General features: G+C 40.6%; 1 protein-coding gene and 1 pseudogene across 1 annotated transcript in view; one reads left to right on the top strand and one right to left on the bottom strand.

The window, feature by feature from the left end:
* Positions 1-27593, top strand: part of LOC134210902 (protein windpipe) — a 194500-nt gene that overhangs the window by 10242 nt on the left and 156665 nt on the right. The gene's annotated exons all lie outside the window — the stretch shown is intronic.
* On the bottom strand, positions 9282-9964 carry LOC134215178 (large ribosomal subunit protein uL5-like; annotated as a pseudogene).

Raw genomic sequence — 27593 nt, 5'->3', positions numbered from 1 at the left:
CCATATTGAGACAAAATTCTTGAGGAAATAAAAAAGAATTTTTTTGTGGGAGCTCATCGGAAATTCTTCTTATTTTACACAAAAAATTCTATTAAATTTTCACTGAAAATTCTTTTAAAAATCCACGGGAAATTCAAAGAGTTTCCCAACGGATATTTAGAGGAATGTGGAATGATGGAATGGAAACGCCAAAAAGATCAGATGAATTCAGAAGGAATTTAGAAAAAAAAAATCTGGTTCTAGCTCAACGGTTGAATACATTAAATCTAGTCATAGAAGAATTCTGCTTATGTTTGCCGTATATTAGAGCGGTCATTGCGTTCCGATGTAATGATCGAAATACCTTTTCACAGACACGCCAAAAACGACGCCGCCGCCATGAGGTCTAAAATGCGTTACAGTTATCACTCGGCTAATGTGAATGTATTTTTATATTTGAGATTCTAAGCCCGAGACAAAGACTATTATAACTTATTAAATTTACATATAGAGGTAGCAGAATTTATAAGTGAATTGTATTTTCTATTCGCTGGCTTATTGATTGTCTTCAAGTATCTTCAAATAAGTATACAAGTCTTCAAATATTTTGAAAAGTCTTCAAAATGTCTTCACTAAATATATGTCTTCACGGAGATTCAAATGTCTTCAAATTGAAGACATGTCTTCAAATCTGGCATCTCTGATACCAACATCCGACTCAGTAGCATCGTTTTTTCTCGTCTGTCAATCTCTGACACTTCTCATCGAACCAACCCGTTCTAGGTCGCCTCTCTGAGCAGTGCCTGTCACTTCTCTTGCTGTTGTGCTCACCGCTCCATGATTCAATGGCCCAATGCGAAATACTGTCTCATTATTTCCTGTCGAAAATGTGCCGGATCGGACTATGGGCTCGAAAGTTATGGCCAAGTATACTGTTTTCATAATGCACGAGAAAGGCAACCTTACCGTTAGACGGATTAATCAGGGTTTTAAATATTCAAAATAATTTGGTAAAATGTTTGTCAAACGTTGTTCTTCATCAGATAAAACAATCTTCGTGAACAAAGTGCAATCACTTTCAATGCTAATAGGATACATGATGACAAACAGCTGGCTTATTCCAAGTGATTGCTTTGCCACATACCTACATATGACACTGTGTTTTATTAATGAGGTGTTTATTTTGGTTGTTCAGTTCGCTCGTGTTTGAAATTCAGAGCTATGCAAAATATGCTTGGAATAAATAATTCTTACTTAATTAACACCACATTAATCGACATTCTTGAAGCGTTGGAATGTATATCGAAAAAAGAATCTTACCTGTGACATTTATGAATGATCGTAATTGAAACCATAATTAGTTAAGCATCGATCGAGTTTTCAAATAGCATTTTAAGAAAATCTGGTACTCGCTAGTTCTTAATAGAACTAGAATTGAATTATGTAAAATATAATGAATGTTTCCAAAAAAACAATCACCGTCAGAAGAATAAAACACACGCAAGTGGTCGCAGTTTTTGAAGCAACTTTTCAGTGCTCTAAATACTGGATAGGTATGATTTCCAGTAGAAGAATCGAAAACTGCTTCCCTATAATTTTGTATCACGACGACGCGTACGTTGACCGGTATCTAGGCATGCTTTGCCGGCCACTATTCAGTTCAGGTAAAATATTTCACCATTAGCATTCGTTTGTTTTTTTTTTCAACTGTTATAAGATATAATCAATTTCGTCTGTCTTAAAAGGAACCCGACTGCCGCCAAATATATCTGGCCCAAGGCAGATTCACCTACAGCGTGACAAAGATTTGAAACATCGACAACTAGGGTGGATGTAATTAACATTGATTGTTTTGAAAATTGTTCCAATAACACTTTGAGTACTTTTTGTTGCTGTTATCTGAATTTTATATATATGTATTATTTGAATCCAAAAAATCATTATATTTATGTGGTAGATACATTGACCCTAGCAATATCTGAATAGCATGGAAAATTAACTTTTTTGCACATGTGATACCCTTTGACTAGGTTGTGCCGGCTCGCAAAAATATTGTCTTCGGGCGATCGGTCGCTATTTCTTTTTTCGGAATTTCGTGTGTAGTTAATTATCCGCGTTATTTTTTTCTGGTTTATCCATGCAGCCCCGTGCTGTTTCTCTTCATCGTCATTCATCGTCGATCTTCCCGGGCAGAGTAATTTCAAGTGTTCATTATTATTATGATCATTGGTCCTGCGTCGACTGACGGCGGAGAGAAGGACCAGTTAGAAGCGCGGCAAAGAAAAAAAAAGCAACCGGGAAAGGAATTGATTTATTTCGCTTCCGCTTCGAGTATGGCAATGAAGAAGAAAAACAAACAACCACTTGACCCGTGATTCGCGAATTGGTTGTGGGCATGCCTATCCACAGTGGAGATGGTTCGACCTCCAAAACCATTCGTACGGGAATAAGGTTCAAATGTTGATCATTCATTCGTTCTCTTTCTTGTATTTTATTTACATCTTCTTTTTCATACAACCACCTTAACTGCTCATATAAAAATAACACATGTGCGCTGCACCGGGCTCTGTGTTCATGTTCCGTGAAAGTAGAGAAGATGATCTACGTACTAAGCTATTCAGTACAAAACTCTAGAACATGCTTTTAAATCACATAACAATTTGACTCAAATTCCGAACATGACTCATACTCCGAACACCTGCAGCCGTTGAGTGTTCTCCACAAACACACACCATGTTTCGCTAGCGTATAACAGCACAGATTTCACGTTAGAGTTGAAAATTCGTATTTTGGTGCGTTCACTTATCTGCCTGTTTTTCCTGATATTTCTTAAACTCGCAAAGGCAGCCCTTGCTTTCTTGATCCGTGCGCCTTTGTTGATCTTGGTACCGCCGTCTGACGCCATTTGGCTACCAAGATATTGGAAGCTTTCAACATTCTCGTTGAGCTTACTCTGCATATCAGAGCTCCGTTGCGCGAGGAGTGCAACGTCATCCGCCAATTCGAAGTCGTTTAGGTGCTCCATGGTTATAGGCTGCCATAACAGCCCGCGGTTTGGTTCACGGTCAATCGCATCTACCAGAATCTCATCGATTACGATGAGGAACAGTAACGGTGATAGAATACATCCTTGCCTCACACCAGCTACGACCCGGATAGGGTCGGACAGGACCCCATTGTGCAGCACTCTACATGAAAGGCCTCGTGCTTCGATGAGGCCGATGATTTTCTTAGTAACTCCCTTGCGCCTCAGGGCGCCCCACATATTCTCGTAATTGAGACGGTCGAAAGCTTTTTCGTAGTCAATGAATACCAAGTAAAGGGACTCTTGGAATTCGTTGACCTGCTCCAGAATGATGCGGAGCGTGACAATATGATCCACACAGGATCTTCCGGCACGGAATCCGGCTTGCTGCCGCCGGAGAGTCGCATCGATCTTCTACTGAATCCGGGCTAGGATAATTTTGCACAGAACTTTGAGAACGGTTCACAGCAACATAATGCCTCGCCCGTTATCGCATACAGTCAGGTCACCCTTTTTGGGCACCTTCACTAAGATACCTTGCATCCAGTCGACCGGGAAAGTTGCGGTGTGCCAGATATTACGAAATAAACGATGCAGTAGTTGAGCGAATGTCATGGGGTCAGCTTTGAGCATCTCGGCTGATATGCGGTCGACCCCTGAGGCTTTATTCGATTTCATGCTTTGGATGGCTGTTGTAATCTCTAGCAGTGATGGAGCTTCGGTATTGACGCGTGTTATACGTCGGATCCTAGGCAGATCATGCCGAGGTGGTGATGGCCTGGCTGGCACTTGAAAAAGTAGTTCGAAGTGCTCGAACCAGCGTTTCAGCTGGTCAGTTGGGTCGGTCAATAACTGATCATTCGCGTCTTTCACAGGCATCGTTGCATTCATCTTCGCCCCGCTTAAGCGTCGTGAGATATCGTAGAGGAGGCGGATGTCCCCGGTTGCGGCGGCTCTCTCTCCTTCGTCGGCCAGAGAGTCTGCCCACGCTCGCTTGTCCCGTCGACATGAGCGTTTTACTTCCTTCTCAAGCCGCGTATCGTTGACGGGCTAAGATTTTGGCTCCTCTGGTCTTCGATCGCTCGGTCTATCGCGGCTTTGGCTCTCTTCGCTCCTCTATCTTCCTCCAGGTCTCATCGGTGATCAATTGTTTTCTCTGGGTGCGTAGTTCGCCCAGATTGTTCTCGCTGGTGGCGATGAAGGCATTCTTGATGGCGGTCCATTGGTCTTCCACGCTGCCACCTTCCGAAATATCTGCAGCACACGTCTCCAGTTCTTCAACGAAGGACCGTTTTACCGTGACATCTTCCAGTCAGCGTGTGTTGAATCGTCGTCCAACTCTCTCCTTCTGCCGACGAATCCGCGCAATGCGCAGGCGTATTTCGCCGATGAGGAGGTGATGATCAGACGCGATATCGGCAGTCGGCACTGCGTTTATTCCGTACATCAAGAAGGCTCCGTCTCCATTTTCGGCTGATGCAGATGTGGTCGATTTGATTTTCTGTAAAGCCGTCATGGGAGACCCACGTGATCTTTTGAACCGGTCGATGAGGGAAGAGCGATCCCCGATCGCCATGTTGCTATTACCACAAAATTCTGCGAACAGCTCTCCGTTTTCGCTCATTTCTCCGAGACCATGGCGTTCCATAATGCACTCATGGTTCGAGTTGTCGGATCCGATCTTCGCATTGTAGTCGCCGAAACAGATCTTGATATCACCCTTCGGAATTCTTTCTACGACGGTATTGAGTTGACTGTTGACTGACTTGACTTCTCCAGTTGTGCATAAATTTCTGTTCCATTTGTATGGGAGCCCCCCTTTCCCAAGGAGGAAGAGGTCTCGAACCTTCCCCGGCCCCAAAAACTTCTGCATACAAATTCTCACGCCGATCGGTTAAGTAGTTTCGGAGTCTATAAGGTTCAGATACACAGAAATTCATTTCTATGTATATAGATGGTGTAGATGCTTTTTTTTTAATCTTTATTAAGGTGTTTATTATGGTGTAGATGCGGGTTATGGAATAAAAATCATACAGAGTAACTTTGGCCGAGTATCGGAAATAGATGATTAAGTAGGGGAATGACGGCTTTGGCAGGTTTTGGCCTATTATTGTCAGGGGTTTTTTTATGACTGATCATTCTCAAATTTGGCCTAAACATTCTTTGCATATCAAAGAATATTGTGGCCAAATTTTATAAAATTAAGTCGAAAAACCCCCTGACAATAATAGAATAAAACCTGCCAAAGCCGTCCTTTTCCCTAATTGCACTAATTGCACTTCAGGTTCTGGTGGTAGCGTTGTGGTTGATACTGAGCACGATCAGCGTGATTAGTGTGTAAATCATTGACGGTTAGGTGAGTGAGTGGTGTGATAATTGCTGATTACTTGATTTCAAATTAAAGCTGCCTTAATGAATGAGCAAACTCCAACACTGAAGATTGTGACTGCAACACCTAAAACAGTGTTAATAAAATTCTAGCTTGCATATCCCAACACCATGTTTCTCTCCTTGAATATTAATCTAGACGTGTTGGACATTTCTTTTAGTTCAAAGCACTCCTTCCATAGCAGCTCTCTTCAAAATTTATAGCCATCATAAAAAGTATAGTTCCTCACTCCCAAACGCTTCCCAACAGTCGAGTAGCGAGCCGAAATCATTGAAGATTTATACTGTATTTGATCATATTGTCTTTCACACGATTTCCAAACAAGCTAAATGGTGTGTACCAAACAAGGCGCGGTAACGACTCATCACGCTTGTTTGTTTTCACCGTTTGGAACCAAATTTCCACCTCGGAAAAAGAATCGAACCCATCGACCAGGCGATAACTATTTGGAAGACCGCCTTTCATCTACTGACTCGCTTGACATCGTACGTTTTATGACTCACTTCCTAAGTTCGATTTCATGCTTCGTAAGTAAATCTCGGCTCGGAATAATCCCGCGCCAGCAGATAAGATTGGAAACTAGTCACAGGTTGAAGACGATCAACACGCCCGCTCGGTATGCACCGAAATAGATTCCCGCCCTACTGGAGTACGGATCCGAAAAAAAATGATATTCAAATCCCTCTGGAAGCTACAGCTTTTCGGCGACCTCAACCCATCTGAGCGTGGGGAATCGTCTTCAGCGGAGGAATTAGGTTACTGAAGCATTTAAAACCCGTCGTCAACCCGACGCGACGCCGCGACTGTCGATAACTATCCTCTGGATGCTGACGGTGTGTATGCTCACTTTTAAGCCGCAACCGACAATGGGCGCTCATATGGTAGATCATAGGAGATTGTCGTCTCGCTACCGGGAACGAAATATAATCCGGGAAAATATTTTACCTCTCGGGCTGTCAGTAGAATGCTGATTGGTGGGATTTTGCGATTTATGAATGAGCGGGTTTTAAATCATTTTAACCCAAACGCTGTGAAAACATAAAGTTTGTTTGTATTGGAATAACGCGTTGCGATGAGTTCTCATTAACTCGATATTGAGGGAACAATCGAGTAAAGAAGGATATCGAGCTAAAGAGTTAAAATTTTCACCTGCCATGAGACGAGTTTAGTGTTTTTTGATTACAGATACAGAATAATTTTCTTAAAATTTCAAGTTTAAGAATCTGATCAGCTTTGATTTGGCAACAAAACAACTGGCTACTTCAAACTCTACTAATCTAATGTTCGTTTCCAGTGCCGCGATGACAGTTAATTTATTTTTCTTGTAGAATGCTATACTGACTGTAAGAAGGGGACCATCATCGTTATTCACCTTTATTTAGAGAAACTTCAAGCCACGTACACTGATAATCTATTTCCACTCCCAAGAAGACTATTCATTTGTGCATATTTGTTGTCTGTTGGCCAATCTCGATAGCAACCACAGTGCGTACAGTCAAACAAGCTAGAATAATTTGCTTATCATTTGTTTGCGTCCGATAGGATGAATATAAGCTAACCATAGCAGTGCCGGTGTCGTCTGTAACAGTCTCTCAATTATGAACCCAATCAAATTGTAAAACAGAACGGTCGACTAGTAAAGTATTTTTTTTTATCATCCGTTCCTCAAGCTTAAATCTAAAATCGATGTCCCATGTTTATTTGAACGTGACTTCAAAAGTGAGGGTTAATGTACGTTTTAAGAAAAGCATCAAATTCTGTTTTTCTTTCGGATAGGGTTCATTATTCATAAAAGTCTGTTGCAATCGTGCTAAGGCAGCAAGAGGAATGACCAGAACGCATAGTTCAAATGCACGCAGAGCTAGGTTTCGATTTGGTCAATCTTACCTGTTGACAACATCAATAAATACCTTGTTATTAGGCCATACTGTACATCGTCTTTTGTATCGATTTTTTAGCAAAACTACTGAAATTAGGTTAAGAAAACACAAATCTAGCAGTGATATGCCCAAAGATGTCTGTGAAACAACGATAAAACCTGATCCTGTTAAGTTGAATTCTTCTTCTTCTTCTTATTGGCATTACATCCCCACACTGGGACAGAGCCGCCTCGCGGCTTAGTATTCGTTAAGCACTTCCACAGTTATTAACTGCGAGGTTTCTAAGCCAGGTTACTATTTCTGCATTCGTATGTCATGAGGCTAGCACGATGATACTTTTATGCCCAGGGAAGTCGAGACAATTTCCAATCCGAAAATTGCCTAGACCGGCACCGGGAATCGAACCCAGCCACCATCAGCATGGTCTTGCTTTGTAGCCGCGCGTTTTAGCGCACGGCTAAGGAGGGCCCCGTTGAACTAAAATGTTTAAATTCTATGATGTACCAAATTGAAGATATCTGCTGACATACAAGAAAACCATTTTGCCAAACGGTGTATTTCGTTGTAAATTTTTTGGCAAAAATATTAATGAACAAATGCAACACGATGAGTAAATCATCATCGACCGCAACACCCCATGCAGGATTATTCTTCAATTCGGTTCAATGCCATCTTAAGCCACGCCACATGAGCTTGGCACTGATGTGACTATGCCCACCTTATAGTGTGATGAAATCTTGCCGATGGACAAACCCAGAACTGGCAACGAGATAGGGCAAAAAAACTTCATCACACATTGCCGTAGGAGGCAAGCGAAACAGAAAGCAGACGATTTATACTATGTAGAGAGGTTTCCCAGAAATGTGACTAAGGAACTTGTACCGAACCGTTCGGTCCCAATGGCTGACGTAAATTTGTCGACTCGCGCACATCGAATATCAAGGTAACAGTTTTTTATTGTTATTTTTCGAGCGGCAACGATGTTCAAAGGTGCAAAAACGGTGATGATGTTGTCATTTTGCAGCTGAAAATCGGTATTGGGTAACCTCAGTCTAATTTAGCAATTCCAGGTAGTAGCAGCCTAGGACGTAGCACCGAAAATTTTGCATTCAATTTTTGCCTTTTAAGTTGTACGGGCTATGATAGCATATTTGAGCTAAGTAAACAATTAAAAAATATTTTTATTTTTACATAAAATCGCTGAAAGTTTTACAAACTATTTTTCAAGTTAAAATATTTCGCAGTAGCATTTACATTATATTTAACTAAGTGCAAGTTATTTGCGAAGAACATGTACTCTAATATTTCCAGTGTTAATGCTATGCGGTTAGTACACCCAACCAGCCAGCGACTGTTAGATTTTCTAACAATTCTGTATGATAACCTACTAACTCCTGCATAAGGAAAGGGCATAAAGCCTGTCCACGTTAAATTTCGGACACTGAGATGATGTCCAAATAATTTTTAGCCATTTCATCAATTTGTACGAGAATGAAAACATGCTGAAAGTATCACATAAAGCGGCGAGGTTCAGCTGTGTGTAAATTGATCTTCTCAGTGGTTCGTGAACATTTTTAAAAATGGCCTTTGAAGATGGGTGTCCGAAATTTAACGTGGACAGCCTTTATATGCGAAATTGTTAGATTCTTATACAAAAAATATAAGCTCACAAACACATATTTCAAGAAAATTGCAAAATTGTAAGGTCTTATAACATATTTGTCTTAGAATGTAGCATTTTTGCATAATATGTCCAGTTCTTATACAGGTTTTGGTAGGCTCTTATACAGAGTTATTAGAAAAACTGGACATATTATGCAAAAATGCTACATTCTTATACAAATATTGTATGAGACCAGGTTTTGGTAGGCTCTTACGCAGAATTGTTAGAAAAATTAACAATCCCCGGTTGAGGGTATGTTTGATATGACTGAACAACTAAATAGTTTTGTCGAGTATTAGAAAAATCTTTGTTATGTCACTTAGTCAGCTGATGGAAATAGAGAGCAGGTTTCATATTTTGTTTTGTGTTACTTCTAGCTTATTACAAAGACAGTAAAAACTTGGTTTTGGAACGCATTTTACTTCGCCTTGCTGTTCAGGATGATACCGTCGTACTTCTGCTGGAACCACTTCATGGCGTCCTCCTTAGTCAGGCGATGAATGAAACCGATCTTGCCGGTCTTACGCCGTCTCTGAGCAACGTTGTATCCTGGGCGTCCCAGCACAACATAGAAGTCCAGACCGTAATTACCGATCGAGGGATCGTACTTGATACCCAGATCGATGTGTTCCTGAATACCGAATTCGAAATTGCCGGTTTGGGAGAAGTTATCACGTCGCAACTCGTATTCACGGACCTTCAAACCACGCTCCAAAATTTCCTCAGCCTTTGCACCGCGAACCGTGCAGTGAACGGCGATCTTTTCATTACGACGGATACCAAAGGACCGCACAGTATAACGAGCCTTCGACTAGACTGGGGTCTGGCCAGTCAGCTGTGCCAACACCTTGGCAGCACGGGTCAGCCGGTCACCGGATTCACCGACGCAAATATTTAGGCAGAGTTTACGGATCCGCAGATCGCGGATAATATTTTTGGATTTATCCTTCGCAGCGGTTTTGGTGGCCATTTTGGAAATTGTCCGCAGAACGATGAAAATGTTTTCATCAAACAACACAAGTTATCGGAAAAATAGAGAGCAACCTTGATAAGTTAAGTAACAGTAGACAAGTTTCGTCGTCCGGTCGGTTCAACCTTTGCAATCGAAGCCACAGGGGAAAAAAATCACGCCCATACATTGACATGTTACCTCAATTCTACGAAATTTCTCAAGTTTTTCCTAATACTTAATATCCTATTTTTCGTGCAAGAAGCCATTTTTGGTCTAATTATGAAGTATAAAGTATAAAACAGCAGAAATAAAAAATTCGAAAAAAAATCGAATTGCTTCAATACTTTATATACAATCAGACAAAATACAATCAGAATAATAATGCTTTCACAGAAAATATAACTTAGAATTGTCGCACACACATTCACTCCAGCATTGCTTAACATGCCGTCGAAACAGGAAGTACTGCGAGGCGCATTGTAAATTTTTCAAGCGAACAAAGATCATGGGAGAAGAACACGGTTGAACATTTTAATCGTGAAAATGTTTCGAAAACTGTCAGCATTTTTTGGTCTACTGAGCTCCATTGTATACAAAAGTGATTGTCAGGCCGAACATTTTGAGCCCGATATGTTTCGGCCAAACACCTTTCGGATTTGTGGTCACCGTCCCTTTCCGTCGTTTGGTTGAAAGTCATTTGGCAGAAAGCCATTTGTTCCAATGCCACTCGACCGAATAGCACGTTAAGCCGAAAGTCATCCAGCTGAATTCCGTTTGACCGAATTGAATTTTTGTCCGAAACGATTATTCAGTCGAAAATGGTTTGGCCGAAAATGACATTTGGCGAAACCGGTACTTTAGCCGAAAAAGTTGTTGGCCCCTACATGTCATTTAGCTGAAAATACCGTTTGGTCGAAGTAGTCGTTTGGCCGAATATATCGTTTGACTGAATAGATTATTTGGCCGAGAATGCCGTTGTAGAAAGGGTCTTTTGGCGTTGTAGAAAGGATCTTTTGGCGGAAAGAGTCATGTGGCTTGAAAATGTCCTTTTTGCCTTTCTCGTATACTAAGTATACGTAAAGGCTATATGATCGCTCCAAAAACAAACTTTTTATAGAAGGCCCGGAGACCCATAGTGTTATATACCGATCGACTCAGCTCGACGAATTGAGATGATGTCTGTGTGTATGTGTGTGTGTGTGTGTGTGTGTATGTGTGTGTGTCTGTGCGCACCCACCCAAAAAAAAGTGTCACTCATTTTTCAGGTACTTATCCTTAACCGATTTACTCGCAACAAGTTGCATTCGACGCAGGATACTCTACCATTGTTTCCTATTGAAAATTGGTCAGATCGGACTATGGGCTCGGAAGTTATGGCCAAAATACCCCTCTTTTATAGAAAAATTGATTAAAAAATGTCACTCATTTTTCAGGCATTTATCCTTAACCGATTTGCTCGCAACAAGTTGTATTCGACGCAGAATCCTGTCCCATTATTTCCTATTGAAAATTGGCCAGATCGGACTATGGGATCGGAAGTTAAGGCCAAAATACTTTTTTTTACGGAATAATCGCGTGAAAAAGTGTCACTCATTTTTCGGGCACTTATCCTTAACAGATTTACTCGCAACAAGTTGCATTCGACGCAGAATAATGTCCCATTGTTTCCTATTGAAAATTGGCCAGACCGGACTATGGGATCGAAAGTTATGGCCAAAATACTTTTTACTAAATAATCACGTAGAAAAGTGTCACTCATTTTTCGGGCACTTATCCTCAACCGATTTACTCGCAACAAGTTGCATTCGACGCAGAAAAGTTTCTCATTGTTTCCTATTGAAAATTGGCCAGACCGGACTATGGGATCGAAAGTTATGGCCAAAATACTTTTTTTTACGGAATAATCGCGTGAAAAAGTGTCATTTATTTTTCGGGAATTTATACTTAACCGATTTGCTCACAACAAGTTGCATTCGACGCAGAAAAATGTCTCATTGTTTCATATTGCCAATTGGTCAGATCGGACTATGGGCTCGGAAGCTATGGCCAAAATACTTTTTTACCGAATAATTGCGCAAAAAGTGTCACTCATTTTCACTCATTTGTCACTCAGTCACACACTCATTTGCATTCGACGCAGGATACTCTACCATTGTTTCCTATTGAAAATTGGTCAGATCGGACCATGGGATCGGAAGTTACGGCCAAAATACCCCTCTTTTGTAGAAAATTGATTAAAAATGTCACTCATTTTTCAGGCATTTATCCTTAACCGATTTGCTCGCAACAAGTTGTATTCGACGCAGAATCCTGTCCCATTGTTTCCTATTGAAAATTGGCCAGATCGGACTATGGGATCGGAAGTTAAGGCCAAAATACTTTTTTTACGGAATAATCGCGTGAAAAAGTGTCACTCATTTTCGGGCACTTATCCTTAACAGATTTACTCGCAACAAGTTGCATTCGACGCAGAATGATGTCCCATTGTTTCCTATTGAAAATTGGTCAGATCGGACTATGGGATCGGAAGTTATGGCCAAAATACTTTTTTTACTGAATAATCACGTAGAAAAGTGTCACTCATTTTTCGGGCACTTATCCTCAACCGATTTACTCGCAGCAAGTTGCATTCGACGCAGAAAAGTTTCTCATTGTTTCCTATTGAAAATTGGCCAGACCGGACTATGGGATCGAAAGTTATGGCCAAAATACTTTTTGCCTTTCTCGTATACTAAGTATACGTAAAGGCTATATAATCGCTCCAAAAACAAACTTTTTATAGAAGCTCCGGAGACCCATAGTGTTATATACCGATCGATTCAGCTCGACGAATTGAGGTGATGTCTGTGTGTATGTGTGTGTGTGTGTGTGTGTGTGTGTGTGTGTGTGTGTGTGTGTGTGTGTGTGTGTGTGTGTGTGTGTGTGTGTGTGTGTGTGTGTGTGTGTGTGTGTGTGTGTGTGTGTGTGTGTGTGTGTGTGTGTGTGTGTGTGTGTGTGTGTGTGTGTATGTGTGTGTGTGTCTGTGCACCCACCCAAAAATGTCACTCATTTTAAGGCACTTATCCTTAACCGATTTACTCGCAATAAGTTGCATTCGACGCAGGACACTCTGCCATTGTTTCCTATTGAAAATTGGTCAGATCGGACTATGGGCTCAGAAGTTATGGCCAAAATACCACCTTTTTTACAGAAAAATTGAGTAAAAAATGTCACTCATTTTTCAGGCACATGTCCTTAACCAATTCTCACAACAAGTTGCATTCGACGCAGGATACTCTACTATTGTTTCCTATTGAAAATTGGCCAGATCGGACTATGGGCTCAAGAGTAATGGCCAAAATACTATTTTTATAATGCACGAGAAAGGCACTATTACCGCTAGGTGGATTAATCAGGGTTTTTTTTCTGTTTGTCCGGACTTTTTCGGAAAAATGACCAGTTCAGCCAAATGACACTTTTTCCCGGCCAAATGCAAAACGACCATTTCGGCTACTTCAGATCCCCATTTTTTAAATTTTTTTTACAATTTTCTAACTTTCAACTGATATGCTTATTTCAGAAGGCTTAAATCAACAATAATAACATCAATTAGAATCTTTATGAATATGTAGAAATGATCAACTTTAGTCATATTTTGGACAATAATCATGATTCATATATATATATATATATATATATATATATATATATATATATATATATATATATATATATATATATATATATATAGGGGTTAGACAAGAAGGTTGAGATAGGCAAAATTATGTCCATCTAAATTCAAATCATCATAACTTTGCGTACAATAATCCGATTTCGAAGAAATTAGTACCATTAGAACCGGGCGCTTTTCTAGTATACTGCCCCCCTGCAAAACCTAAGGTATGTTCAAGATACATTTTTTCCATGCTTGTCATATTATGCGACGTTAACTTTCATCATGTTTTATGCTTTTTCCAAAAACTAGAACTAATATGCCGGACAATGGTGGCTGTAGATCGATAATTCATCAAAACTACACAGAGATATGGCCATATCTATCTTCATGGCTTTGCGAGACGATTATTAAAGAAACATTTCCAGAATGATAGTGTTTACTGCCACCCTTATAGCAGGTTCCAAGGGCCTTCCAGGAGGGGCCGGTTTTGGCACTGTATGGAACTATGCATATATGGGTGTCAAAATTCATGTTTTCCCAAGACGATGAATATAGGATCTTTATTAAAGATACATTATGCTGACTGTAAGACTCTCTGGCCAATTTGTAAAAGGTTCCGGGTGTTCTGCGAAAGTGACATTTGTTCAGGGTGCATGGCCAATCCTGTACCGATTTTACGAAAATGGCTATATCTTTGCGTATACCTAACAAAGCATTGGTCAGCATATAAGTTCTTGTTTCCAGAGAGAGTATAAAACATGGCAGTAAACGTCAGATAAAACGACAAGCAGAAGAAATCTCCGGCGGCCAAGGGCCAATCTGAGGTTTTGCATGGGGACAATATACTAGAAGAGTTTCCGCGTCCGAAGGTCCCAGTTTCATCAAAATCGGATCATTCTACGCAAAGTTATGCTGATTTGAACTTCGACAAAATTTTGCCTATCTCTACCTTTTTGTCTAACCCCTGTATATGATATATAATATATATGATAATATATAGAATTTCAGAGAAGCTATCCCACAGATATGGGCAGTGATATATTTCATGTGAGCAAACAATAATTTGTAATGCAGTACATATTGTTAAGCACATTCGTATTCATTTGTAAAACAGTAGATCGAAAATTGAAGATGACATTGACGGATTTCGCGCCAATTCTTATTATATTGGCATTAGCAACTGGCATTTCAATGAAACTTTTTCTTGGCCGAATAGAAGTTCTTTCCAGTGTCCTTTTTTCCAAAATTCTAACAGTAAAAATTCTAATCATCGCAGAATCCAATGAAGCTCTATTTATTATGGCGTTTTGTTTGATTTAACAGCCTAATGTATTTTTATGAATCGAGAACCCAATATGAAAAGGGTTTATATCTTTGTACAAATATTATATTAATTAACTATTTTACAAGTTGTTTGACAAAATCAGGGAGGGAAATAAAATGTATAGTCTTAATATGTATCAAATTTCACTTATTTTATTTTTATTTTTTATTTTTTTTATTTTTTTCACTTAAATTTATTCAATTATTTATTTTAACGTCACATGAATATAATCTTTATCTTAAAGCTATTTTCATATGTGCTATTTTTAATTTTCTGAAATCAAGGTGAGAATATTTGTTAGATCATCTGAAATAGAATATCTTTTTACCTCTAACTTTTCAACTGGAACAGGCACAAAACTGTGGAATATCTGAGTGCCAGATATTGTTTTGGCGTTATTATATAACTCCTCCGACATTTTGGTGTACTGCTCAATGGATATGTAATAGAAATTTATCTTCGTGATATTGTAATGTGTTTATTTAACGGCTCAGATATATAGCTCTCGTAGTGTTGTTATGGTATTCGCATAATCTCTAGCAATACTTGCTATCTTCGCCATTCACTTGAGAGTGCCACCAATAGCATCACATGGACCTTTTCCACGGGACGTTGGAAAAAAAATGCCATTCTGCTCTTAATCCATGGTTTGACTGGAATCGACACAAACTAGCAAAGTTTTTCTTATTTTTATATAGTGCTGCTGCCCCATCAGACAAAAAACAAACTTTAGCAAAATGTGTCGTTTGTCTCGTTTTGTCGTTCGTTCCATAAAATCTATCATTCTTGAGATGAACAACTGAACTGCTACTGTATCGTGACTCATTACTTTTGATATGATAATAAAGCTAACATTTGCGAGTTCATTGTCTTTCTCGTAGTAAATTTCAGATGAGTGAATTGTTGCTTGAGATTGATTCCAATGATATTCCTGTGCGGCGTTTTGAATAAAAAATAAATCATTTTCTAAAACATCGCATATCAACAGAATTTCGTTTTCTTTCAATGATTTTTTTTTTTTTTATTCCTTACTAGTCGACCCGGCAGACGTTGTCCTGCATAGTAGGCGAAAATGCGTATGTGAAATTTCCATATGAATCCTGATTTTAGTTTTTCACGATTTGCACAACCTTACTCGGAACTTTCGCATGAGGAAGTTTCATATAAACCCGTCGGAAACGATAACTAACGTATTTGCTGAAGGAATGAAGAAAATCCATCCAGTCGTTTTCGAGTTATGCGGATACGAACACAGACCATTTCATTTTTATTATATAGATAAAGGACGACTGTTCTCTACAAATGGAAATATTGAGTTATGAGATTGCCAATATTATGAACAAAGTACGTAACAAATTCATCAAAAGGCTTAATAATGGTTTCTATATTACAACGATCAGTGTACAGCCACTGTAAATCAATATCCTCTTTGTCGATTGATTATATAAGAGTGAAATCAGTAGTGATTCTGTTTCATTCCAAATTTTTGATCACAATCCTAGTTTGAATTTGGAGCAAAATAGAACAAACTCGCTAGTTTCTCCAGCAGTGTTCCATTCATGTTTTTAAAATTTTTAATAAAATAAAATAATTATGTTGCTGCCAAGAAAGGCGCTGTAATAACAAGATAGATTATTCCGTAGATAAAATGATGCATTCATACACCAAAACAATTGAAAAATATTTGAATCTCTTGATTCATTCGTGGTTCAAATCTCCAGGAAAAAGAAATGAGCGTTATACCAGTTATGAGTTTTGAACAGTTGACTGGTATAAAAAATGAATCTAGAACAGCTGCTGGGAAAATAAATGTTTGATATTCAAATTGAAAATGACAGTTCCGAGCAAATTTAATCTCTGCTGATTTCTCTCCAAGCGTTGAACAGGAACAACATGTTCTTTGGGAGCACAGCTGTCACACATACGGAAAAAAAAACAATCAACTATTCTAATAGCTCTATTACAAAGCAATTTTTCAATTATTTCTTTCTTTAACAAAATATTTAAACTTTTTAAAAGATTTCAAATGACATTTTCATGGATTTTTCTTACACCTACTCATACAAATATAGCTCAAATATGTCTCGTATGAATTATAAACTATCACATTTTGTATTTACGGTGTATCAGTCAACATAACACAGATAGTTTAAGAAAGTGTAGATCGGTTCCACCAATTTTATCGAAAGAAAGATAATTTGAGAAAAAAAATGTATAGTGACAGAAAATTTTATAGAAATGATGTCGTCGCGTAGGTAGTTCTTTATAGCAGTTTTTTTTAGCGTCGATAGCGTCGGTAGCGGTGATGGCCGTCGGCAATGAAAATGTATTTGCTGCAGTGGCGTAGCCACGGGGGTGGTTTTGGACATAACCCCCCCCCCCAAGAAACTTTTTTTTTCCAAAAAAAAATGTTCAGAAAACCCCCCCAGACCAATTTTCTGGCTACGCCACTGATTCGCTGCGTTAGCGCCAGTAACCATTCAGCGGCAGAAAGTTGTTTGTTTTTTGCTAGATTCAAATATTTTGTTGCTGTTAATGTTCGAAAAGGCTCATTGTTAGAAAAATATCAGACCTAGTTTATTGGATTGCAACAACAAACTCTGTAAACGCGCAAAAGATAAAAATTAAAAAAGTGAATTTATCAAAATAAGAACATCTTTCAACTGTTATTGTGTTAGTTAAAGTTAATTATTTTCAATTACTAACATCAACAAATCCAAAAATTGTAATCTTGTGAGAAATTTTCACTTGAGGTTTCAGTCGTTTGTTCAGTGATGCAAACAATTGACATACTCAGTATTCGATCATTCATTGCCAACCTCTAAACAACGCATTTTGCTACTACTAATAACATCCATAACATAACAGCTGCGTAGTCTTACGTCACTCTGGCGGGCAACCCGATTGGGGTGCACTTTAAATTTCTCATTAAAAAACCATTCGAAAACATTTAAAATGGATCTATTTGAAAGGTTGTTCTGAAATGTGCATCTTGTTCCAGGTATATGAATACGCCGGGCCATGTGAAAATTGTATATTTTTGCTAAAAAGATATTTCATGATACATATTAATCGTGTTGAATGTCATATAATTACACATATATTCAAAATATTCGCAAACAACATCAACATAATAATCATCATATTATTGAATGGATCATATATTCAATTGTTTCTCGTCGGCGACATCAATGATTAAAAGCACGTCGTCAATTTCTTCCGCAATTGCTAATGGATGGACTTCTGAGTGGCGTTGATCAGTGCGCAGGATAATAAACGCATTGCTGGTATGATTCTCGCAGATAACCTTCAAGAAAATAAACAGTACCGAAATGTATTCGGAGGATAGACAGAACAGTTGTTTGCACGATGTCCCCGCTGACTCGAATCGGTTTATGATAAAACTTTTGGTGCTTTGGGATCATGGGTAACATGCTACCCGGCTTGGAAGTCTTCAGCTGTCATTCCTGTTGTTCCGGGAATCACCCCAGATCGAAGGCTAGGCATTTCACAGCAACGACAAATTTCTGTTTCCGGCGGGTCAACCATTTGATGTAACGAATTGGGATATATACGATGGGGTAGCCAGGAAATGCTAGCTCGACGCAGACAACTTTGATATTGGATTATCGGAAGTCCGAGAGTGTTCTTACTGGCTGCTCCACCTACGGTTTGGTCGATGATCCAAACGAGTAGAATGATGGAATGAAGTGCTCGTTTGGTAAGAGTTGCGTTTCCATCATAAACATCGTGTAAGGATCTTGAGGGCAACTGTTATAGCGAATGATTAATTGCTTAATTTGCACTAGCAACTTCTGCATCTTGGAGACGTTAGTTGTTGGCCTGAGGCAATCCACCAGGAGGTGGAGGCGCCGTTGTTCTTTAGTTTTTTATTTGGGCAATTCCACGATGCTTGCTTGCGCAACTGAATAAATTCAGCTGGCTTCGGACAGGACCGGCTTTTCATCGAGTTTTCTTGGTCACAATTCATAAATTTTGTCGAGGGTCCTCAAGCCACCCAGGTGGAGGACCCCATGGTTTCTGTTGCAGCTCAGGCAGTTGGCCCACTGCGTACCTTTGCGGTGCATGGGTTTGGATCAGAGTGTAAAATAATCGAAACTTTTTGGTGAAGCCCTCCTTTCTTCACTTGTCAGTTCACTTCCTGACACATTCATTGCCGGCTCTGAACTGTCAATATTCGGTTGAATATTAGTCATTAAATATTTGTGCACATTATACATATTGACAAATTATCTGAATTTTGAACACGTTTTTAATGATTAAAGTAATTAATCACATAGAACTGCATCCGATTTTCATCAGCGAGGCACTTTCACCGAGAACGAAACAATATAAACAATGCTAATTATGTTTTTTATGCACATAGTAAGCACACTCAGTGACAGTCGAATGAATGAGTTTGTGGAGCAGTCGTCTGACTATGTCATTCTATGTTTTGAATAATCATGCGATGTTTGTCGAAATTCGGACCGAAGTTGCTTCATGAAGATGAATATTTTAAGCTCTGGTTTGGATACTAAATGCTCTACATTATCGTAGTTGATACTTTAGAAAATGAGTCAAGTACAGCTGGTTGCGGATCTACAGGGGTTAGACAAAAAGGTTGAGATACGAAAAATTATGTCGAAATTCAAATCAGCATAACTTTGCGTAGAATAATCCGATTAATTTGATAAAACTAGGACCATCAGAAGCGGACACTCTTCTAGTATACTGCTCCTTTGAAAAACCTGAGGTTGGTCCTTGACCACCAGAGATGTTCCGGATTTTTCAAGGGTATATTCAAAATGCATTTTTTCCACTGCTTGTCATTTTATGTGACGTTTACTTTCATCGTGTTTTATGCTTTCTCCAAAAACTAGAACTAATATGCCGACCAATGGTGGCTGTAGATTGAGAATCCATCAAAACTACGCAGAGATATGGCCATTTCCGTAAAAACGGTCCCGGGAACATTATGAAATGATAACAGATCGGAATAATGCGAATATGAGTACCTAACTTCATGGCCTTGCGAGACGATGATTACAGAAACATTTCCAGAATGATAGTGTCCACTGCCACCCTTAGAGCAGGTTCCAAGGGCCTTCCAGGAGGGGCCGGTTTCGGCACCATCTGGAACCATGCATATATGGGTGTCAAAATTCATGTTTTCCCAAGACGATGAATATAGGATCATTATTGAAGATACATTTTGAGGACTGTAAGACTCTCTGGCCAATTTGTAACAGGTTCCGGGTGTTCTGCGAAAGTGACATTTGTTTAGGATATATGGCCAATTCCGCACCGTTTGGCCGCACGAAAATGACCATATCTCTGCGTATACCCAACGGATCTTCGATCTGCAGCCAGCATTGGTCAGCATATTAGTTCTATTTTCTGGGGGAAGCAAGAAACATGACGGCAGTGAACGTCATATAAAATGACAAGCAGAAGAAAAATGCATTTTTCACATACCCTCAACAAACCCGAAACATCTCCGGTGGCCAAGGGACAATCTCAGGTTTTGCTTAGGAACAGTACACTAGAAGAGTTTCCGCGTCCGATGGTCCCGGTTCCACCAAAATCGGTTCACTCTACGCAAAGTTATGCTGATTTGAACTTTGACAAAATTTTGCCTATCTTAACCTTTTTGTCTAACCCCTGTATTTGTTCATATTGAGTCGATCTTAAAAAATGGCTCAACTTGACGCCTACTTCCTGCAGCTCTTCTTCTAAATTGCTGATGCCCATATCATCCAGGGTACTTAGGATTGCCTTGTCGTGGGCTAAATAATCCACTGATGAGTGATTCAGACAAGCCTCCACAGCACGATAGTGATTGATAGAGGATGGATTTGTACCCATCTGTGCGCCGACGGAGAGTTGCCTACAGGTTTTGCTTGACGTAGTTATCGAAGTTTGAGTGCAAGTGCCCCGGAAAACTTTTCGCGTAGATGGTAAGGAGTTGTCCGTAGTAAAGACCGCGAAATGTTTAATCTTGAACCCTCACTTATATGCACTTACTTCTCCTTCAACAGCGCGTCGAAGCAAGCCATATGAAATTGAAAGTCATGAAAAAGCTGATTTGTTAGCAAGAATAGGATCTTTCGAACCATTTTCTTGTTCCATCAAAATGGAATCGAAGAACTAAGAAAAACTGAAAATAATTTAAATCTTAAATAATACCAAGACAGTACGACAATCAAGATTCAATAACCGAAAGGCATTTGAGTTAAAAAAAAAGACATCAGAGGACTATAGTCCTCAGGTCACTATAATATTAAAAATTGTTCAAAACAACTATAGAAGTTGGAGGACGTATCTGTGAAATAGATATTGATACTCCTTCATAGAAGAAGCAAGTTTTTTAAAAAGGGTTAGATAAGGTTCTAATTAGAAGGGTTTATTTCAGGTCTACCTAATTTCACTCGTAGCCATATTTTGGTGAGTGACTATTTTTGTTTGGTTTAAAGCGTACCGCTTTAAAGACAGAAACTACGTTTTAAAATATCGTTACGTAATTTACGATACGAAAGGGATTTCAATTTATTCAGATCATAGATTGCATCATTCTACTTTAAGTCTATAATGACAAAATTTATTTCAACTAAGCTTGAATACTTGGAATATCTTTATATATTTAATAAAACGTTTCTATGTTAATGCAATTTTTCTAATAATGATTGGAATTGCTCGAAAGATAACTTTAGTATAACTGTTTACCATTAAGATAGGGGGAAATACGGCTTTGGCAGGTTTTGTTCTATTATTGGCAGGGGGGTTTTGTCGACCGAATTTTATGAAATTTGGCCACAATATTCTTTGATATGCAAAGAATGTTTAGGCCAAATTTGAGCCTAGTCAGTCATAAAAAACCCCCTGCCAATAATAGAACAAAACCTGCCAAAGCCGTCATTCCCCCTATATTGAATGTGCAACTGTATAAACCTACGTGCCTCCACTCACGCGTGATCGTACGATATCTCCCGACGTCGGTATGTTTACGAAGTGTGGCAAAGTGTAAAAAACTCAACCGCTAGCCGAAAAAGCTTCCACGATATGTGGCTGAATATTTACCAGAGCATCGTTCGTACCAACACCCCCAAACCATGGTAATGATGATGAACACCATCATCAATTTGATCAACATCTTCGCGTTGACTGTCGGCTGCCGCAAAGCCGGTGCTCAGATAACTGACCCATCGCTCGGTGGTCCAAGCGATGGCACCCTTTCGAACCCTCTCAAGTGGTCCAGTGTTTTTGTTGTTGATAGTCAACAAAATGTTGTGAGTATGATTCATAAGTACCACTCTCGAAATAAAAACAAGAAGAAAAACTTGAAACCGAAAATTGTAGAAAAGTAGACGAACAAAACCTGATCTTCGACCTGCGAAGTGGTCGATCAACTTTCATCCCTATCCTTTGCTGTCCTATTGGCGGCTATGGGCTGAACAGATGATTTAGTAAAATAAGCATCGTGCAGGAGCAGGGGTTCAAAATCGTTCTGACACAAACTAATTTATTGATATTCGCTTAATTTACAGTTGTGTAAAATTTGTGTGTCCTAATTTCAAATCGACAAGCATTCAGACAAATATTATATATTATTATTACTTAAATATCTTTGATTTAGATTAAATGAGTAAACTTCTTGAAGAATATTGAATGCTTATGGGCGAAGGCTTTCGAAGAATGATAACGTATGGTTTTCAGATCAACTCTTAATTTACTATTTTTTACCGTACAAATCTAAATCAACCAGCAGCTGATCACTTGATAGAAATCAAGAAGAAAATCAACAATATTTAAAAAAAATCATCACTTAATACTATTATGATTCATGGTTATATCAATTACAATATAATTGCAATCTCTTTCCTACAAACAATTTTTCGAAAGTTATTGGTCCATGGCCCACAGTGATCTGATGCGCAGCCGGATAACTAATGATCACAATCCGCAAAGAAGTCTGAGATCGCGCCGCACGATTCGGTGGTGTGGTAACCTTGACAATGAACCACAGCGCAGCCCCAGCCTGAGCTCAATATTTGTATAACGCCCACAACTTCGCCGTGGCCGTAGCTGACTCAGGGTGCTAATGATGCGGCAATCGATTTGATTCCATTTCAGCTCAGACAGATTCATCACGATCACGGATGGTGAGGTGATGATAATTTTGCCGCTCACGTAATGATTCTGTGCTCGAAGCATCCCCGCTTCTGCACAGAATGCGTCAAGCAGAAAATCGATTTTGTTCGAAAACAAGCCATATCGGGAGCGAACTGAGGAAGAAGTGCAGTTGCAAAAATGCTTTTTCGAGTCAAGTCCTCGGACTGTGTTGAGTTGGTTGTGTGCGGAGAAAATTGTGCATGAATCCATGCGATTTTTGATTATATAATTCTTCTCAATCAACGGGTAGCTTGCTCGAAGATATTTTGCGAGAGTGTGTCTTATGGGCGCTTGCGGGTTGCAGAACGAAATATAACCAATAGGTAACCAATTATAGGAGGGTGTGGTATGAAGGTAGTACATACATCATTTCATGGAATATATGAACTACACAAAGATACACTATAATGGCCGATATTGTTGAAACTCGCAGTTTTGAGAGCACCACACTTATTATCTCCAGATCACTAATCTCATATTTTTATTCTAGACTCGTTGGCAACGCAGCAAACCCAAAATAAAAAGGTGGGAGTTTTTCGTTGCATTTTTGTTGAGATTAGTAAATCTTCTTCTTATTGGTATTACATCCCCACACTGCAGGACAGAGCCGCCTCGCAGCTTAGTGTTCATTAAGCACATCCACAGTTATTAACTGCGAGGTTTTTAAGCCAAGTTACCATTTTTGCATTCGTATATCATGAGGCTAACACGATGATACTTCTATGCCCAGGGAGGTCGAGACAATTTCCAATCTGAAAATGGCCTAGCCCGGCACTGGGAATCGAACCCAGCTTGCGATGGATAGGAAGCCATACAAGTTATGGGCTTAATGCACCATCCAGACTACGAGCTATATCACTTGATATTGCAAATCTGACATGAGAGAGAAGTCGTTTGCATTATAATTTGAATTTTCAACAGTTTTGATGTAAATTGTTTTTACGATCTCATCAGTTCAAAGATTCACTATTTTAAAAACTGTTGCTTGTGTCGATAGAGAAAAAAATATACTAGTATCAATAATTGATTTCTGGATGAAATTCATAGATTTTTGTTAAAATTGCTTTATTGAGAAAAAGTACTGCTGGGACAAGTATGAGTACTACTGGGTCAAGTGTGCGCAGCTATGAGCGTTAAAATATACCATCGAAGGGAAAGTGGTTACCTCCAATACATTTTCCAAATTAATATCTTCCACATAACGTACATATTCACATATGAGTTTTCATAACATTGTAAAATACCTAAGGACTTAGAGGGGAGGCAGCCTAGTTTTCAATAATGAATAAAAAAATATTTAAGGACAAGCCTCCCGTAATCCAAAACTAAGTGCACTCGCGTTTTCAGGGGAACCCTATTCAAAACGGAAGCCACGCACAACTGTCATTTTTACTATTCCACGCAGGCTACGACGCTGTAATGACCATCTGTTTGATGGGAAAACACCAAAAAAGCCGCCGCACGGATTATATTGGTGTAAACATGGAAATGTCCCCTTCTACGGGTTCCCTGGGGGCACCTCATAGGTTCCAGGCGTTGCCAATGTGGTCACTTATCGAATTCAAGCGCATTATCATCTATTTTGTGGAAAACCATGACGAAAGAGACGCCGCACGGCATTTTTTCGTGCTAAAACGGAAATGTCCTCTCATATGGGTTCCCCAGGGGCACCTTGCATGTACCAGGAGTGGCCAATGTGGTCACTTATCGATTTCAAGCGCATAACCATCTGTTTGGTGGAAAATCATGACAAAAGAGCCGCCGCACGGCATATTTTGGAGCTGAAATGGAAATGTCCCCTCCTGCGGATTCCCCGGGGGCACCTTGCATTTACCAGGAGTGGCCAATGTGGTCATTTATCGATTTCAAGCGCATAATCATCTATTTTGTGGAAAATCATGACGACAGAGCCGCTGCACGGTATATTTTGGTGTTAAAATGGAAATGTCCCCTCCTGCGGATTCCCCGGGGGCACCTTGCATGTACCAGGAGTGGCCAATGTGGTCTTTTATCGATTTCTAGCACATAATCATCTCATTTCATTTCATTTATTTTGTTAACATCTAAACAGATAACACTGAATCAAAAATTTGACGCCACAATGCACGGTTCGAGGCCGCATCTCTTCATCCTCGGATACGCCCCACGCTCGCCAAGTCGTTCTGCACCTGGTCTGCCCATCTCGCTCGCTGCGCTCCACGCCGTCTCGTACCTGCCGGATCGGAAGCGAACACCATCTTTGCAGGGTTGCTGTCCGGCATTATTGCAACATGTCCTGCCCATCGTACCCTTCCGGCTTTAGCTACCTTCTGGATACTGGGTTCGCCGTAGAGTTGGGCGAGCTCATGGTTCATTCTTCGCCGCCACACACCGTCTTCTTGCACACCGCCAAAGATGGTCCTAAGCACCCGTCTCTCGAATACTCCGAGTGCTTGCAAGTCCTCCTCGAGCATTGTCCATGTTTCATGTCCGTAGAGGACAACCGGTCTTATAAGCGTCTTGTACATGACACATTTGGTGCGGTGGCGAATCTTTTTCGACCGCAGTTTCTTTTGGAGCCCGTAGTAGGCCCGACTTCCACAGATGATGCGCCTTCGTATTTCACGACTAACGTTGTTGTCAGCCGTTAGCAAGGATCCGAGGTAGACGAATTCCTCGACCACCTCGAAGGTATCCCCGTCTATCGTAACACTGCTTCCCAGGCGGGCCCTGTCGCGCTCGGTTCCGCCCACAAGCATGTACTTTGTCTTTGACGCATTCACCACCAGTCCAACTTTTGTTGCTTCACGTTTCAGGCGGGTGTACAGTTTTGCCACCTTTGCAAATGTTCGGCCGACAATGTCCATGTCATCCGCGAAGCAAATAAATTGACTGGATCTGTTGAAAATCGTACCCCGGCTGTTACACCCGGCTCTCCGCATGACACCTTCTAGCACAATGTTGAACAACAGGCACGAAAGTCCATCACCTTGTCTTAGTCCCCGGCGCGATTCGAACGAACTGGATTGTTCGCCCGAAATCTTCACACAGTTTTGCACACCATCCACCGTTGCTTTGATCAGTCTGGTAAGCTTCCCAGGGAAGCTGTTCTCGTCCATAATTTTCCATAGCTCTACGCGGTCTATACTGTCGTATGCCGCCTTGAAATCTACGAACAGATGGTGCGTTGGGACCTGGTATTCACGGCATTTTTGAAGGATTTGCCGTACAGTAAAGATCTGGTCCGTTGTCGAGCGGCCGTCAACGAAGCCGGCTTGATAACTTCCCACGAACTCGTTCACTAATGGTGACAGACGACGGAAGATGATCTGGGATATCACTTTGTAGGCGGCATTAAGGATGGTGATTGCTCGAAAGTTCTCACACTCCAGTTTGTCGCCTTTCTTGTAGATGGGGCATATAACCCCTTCCTTCCACTCCTCCGGTAGCTGTTCGGTTTCCCAGATTCTGACTATCAGTTTGTGCAGGCAAGTGGCCAGCTTCTCCGGGCCCATCTTGATGAGCTCAGCTCCGATACCATCCTTACCAGCTGCTTTATTGGTCTTTAGCTGTTGAATGGCATCCTTAACTTCCCTCAAGGTGGGGGCTGGTTGGCTTCCATCATCCGCTGAACTGACGTAGTCATCTCCTCCGCTGCCTTGACTTTCACTGCCTGTACTCTCAGCGCCATTCAGATGTTCCTCGTAGTGCTGCTTCCACCTTTCAATCACCACACGTTCGTCCGTCAAGATGCTCCCATCCTTATCCCGACACATTTCGGCTCGCGGCACGAAGCCTTTGCGGGATGCGTTGAGCTTCTGATAGAACTTGCGTGTATCTTGAGAACGGCACAGCTGTTCCATCTCCTCGCACTCCGCTTCTTCCAGGCGGCGTTTCTTCTCCTGAAAAAGGCGGGTCTGCTGTCTCCGCTTCCGTCTATAACGTTCCACGTTCTGCCGGGTAGCTTGTTGCAGCGCGACCACCCGCGCTGCGTCCTTCTCCTCCAGAATCTGTCTGCACACTTCGTCGAACCAATCGTTCCGTCGACTTCGACCCATATACCCGACGTTGTTCTCCGCTGCGTCGTTAATGGCTGCTTTGACTGTACTCCAGCAGTCATCAAAAGGGGCCCCATCGAGCTCACCCTCTTCCGGCAACGCTGCCTCGAGATGCTGCGCGTATGCAGTGGCGACATCATTATCATCTGTTTTGTGGAAAATCATGACGAGAGAGCCGCCACACGGCATATTTTGGTGGTAAAACGGGAATGTTCCCTCCTGCGGGTTCCCCGGGGGCACCCTGCATGTACCAGGAGTGGCCAATGTGGTCTTTTATCGATTTCAAGCGCATTATCATCTATTTTGTGGAAAATCATGACGACAGAGCCGCCGCACGGTATATTTTGGTGCTAAAACGGCAATGTCCCCTCCTGCGGATTCCCCGGGGGCACCTTGCATGTACCAGGAGTGGCAAATGTGGTCACTTATCGATTTCTAGCGCATAACCAGCTGTTTGGTGGAAAATCATGACAAAAGAGCCGCCGCACGGCAAATTTTGGTGCTAAAACGGAAATGT

The sequence above is a fragment of the Armigeres subalbatus genome, chromosome 2 (assembly GCF_024139115.2).
Source record: "Armigeres subalbatus isolate Guangzhou_Male chromosome 2, GZ_Asu_2, whole genome shotgun sequence".
Taxonomy (NCBI): Eukaryota; Metazoa; Arthropoda; class Insecta; order Diptera; family Culicidae; genus Armigeres; species Armigeres subalbatus.
This window is presented reverse-complemented; position numbering and strand designations above follow the sequence as displayed.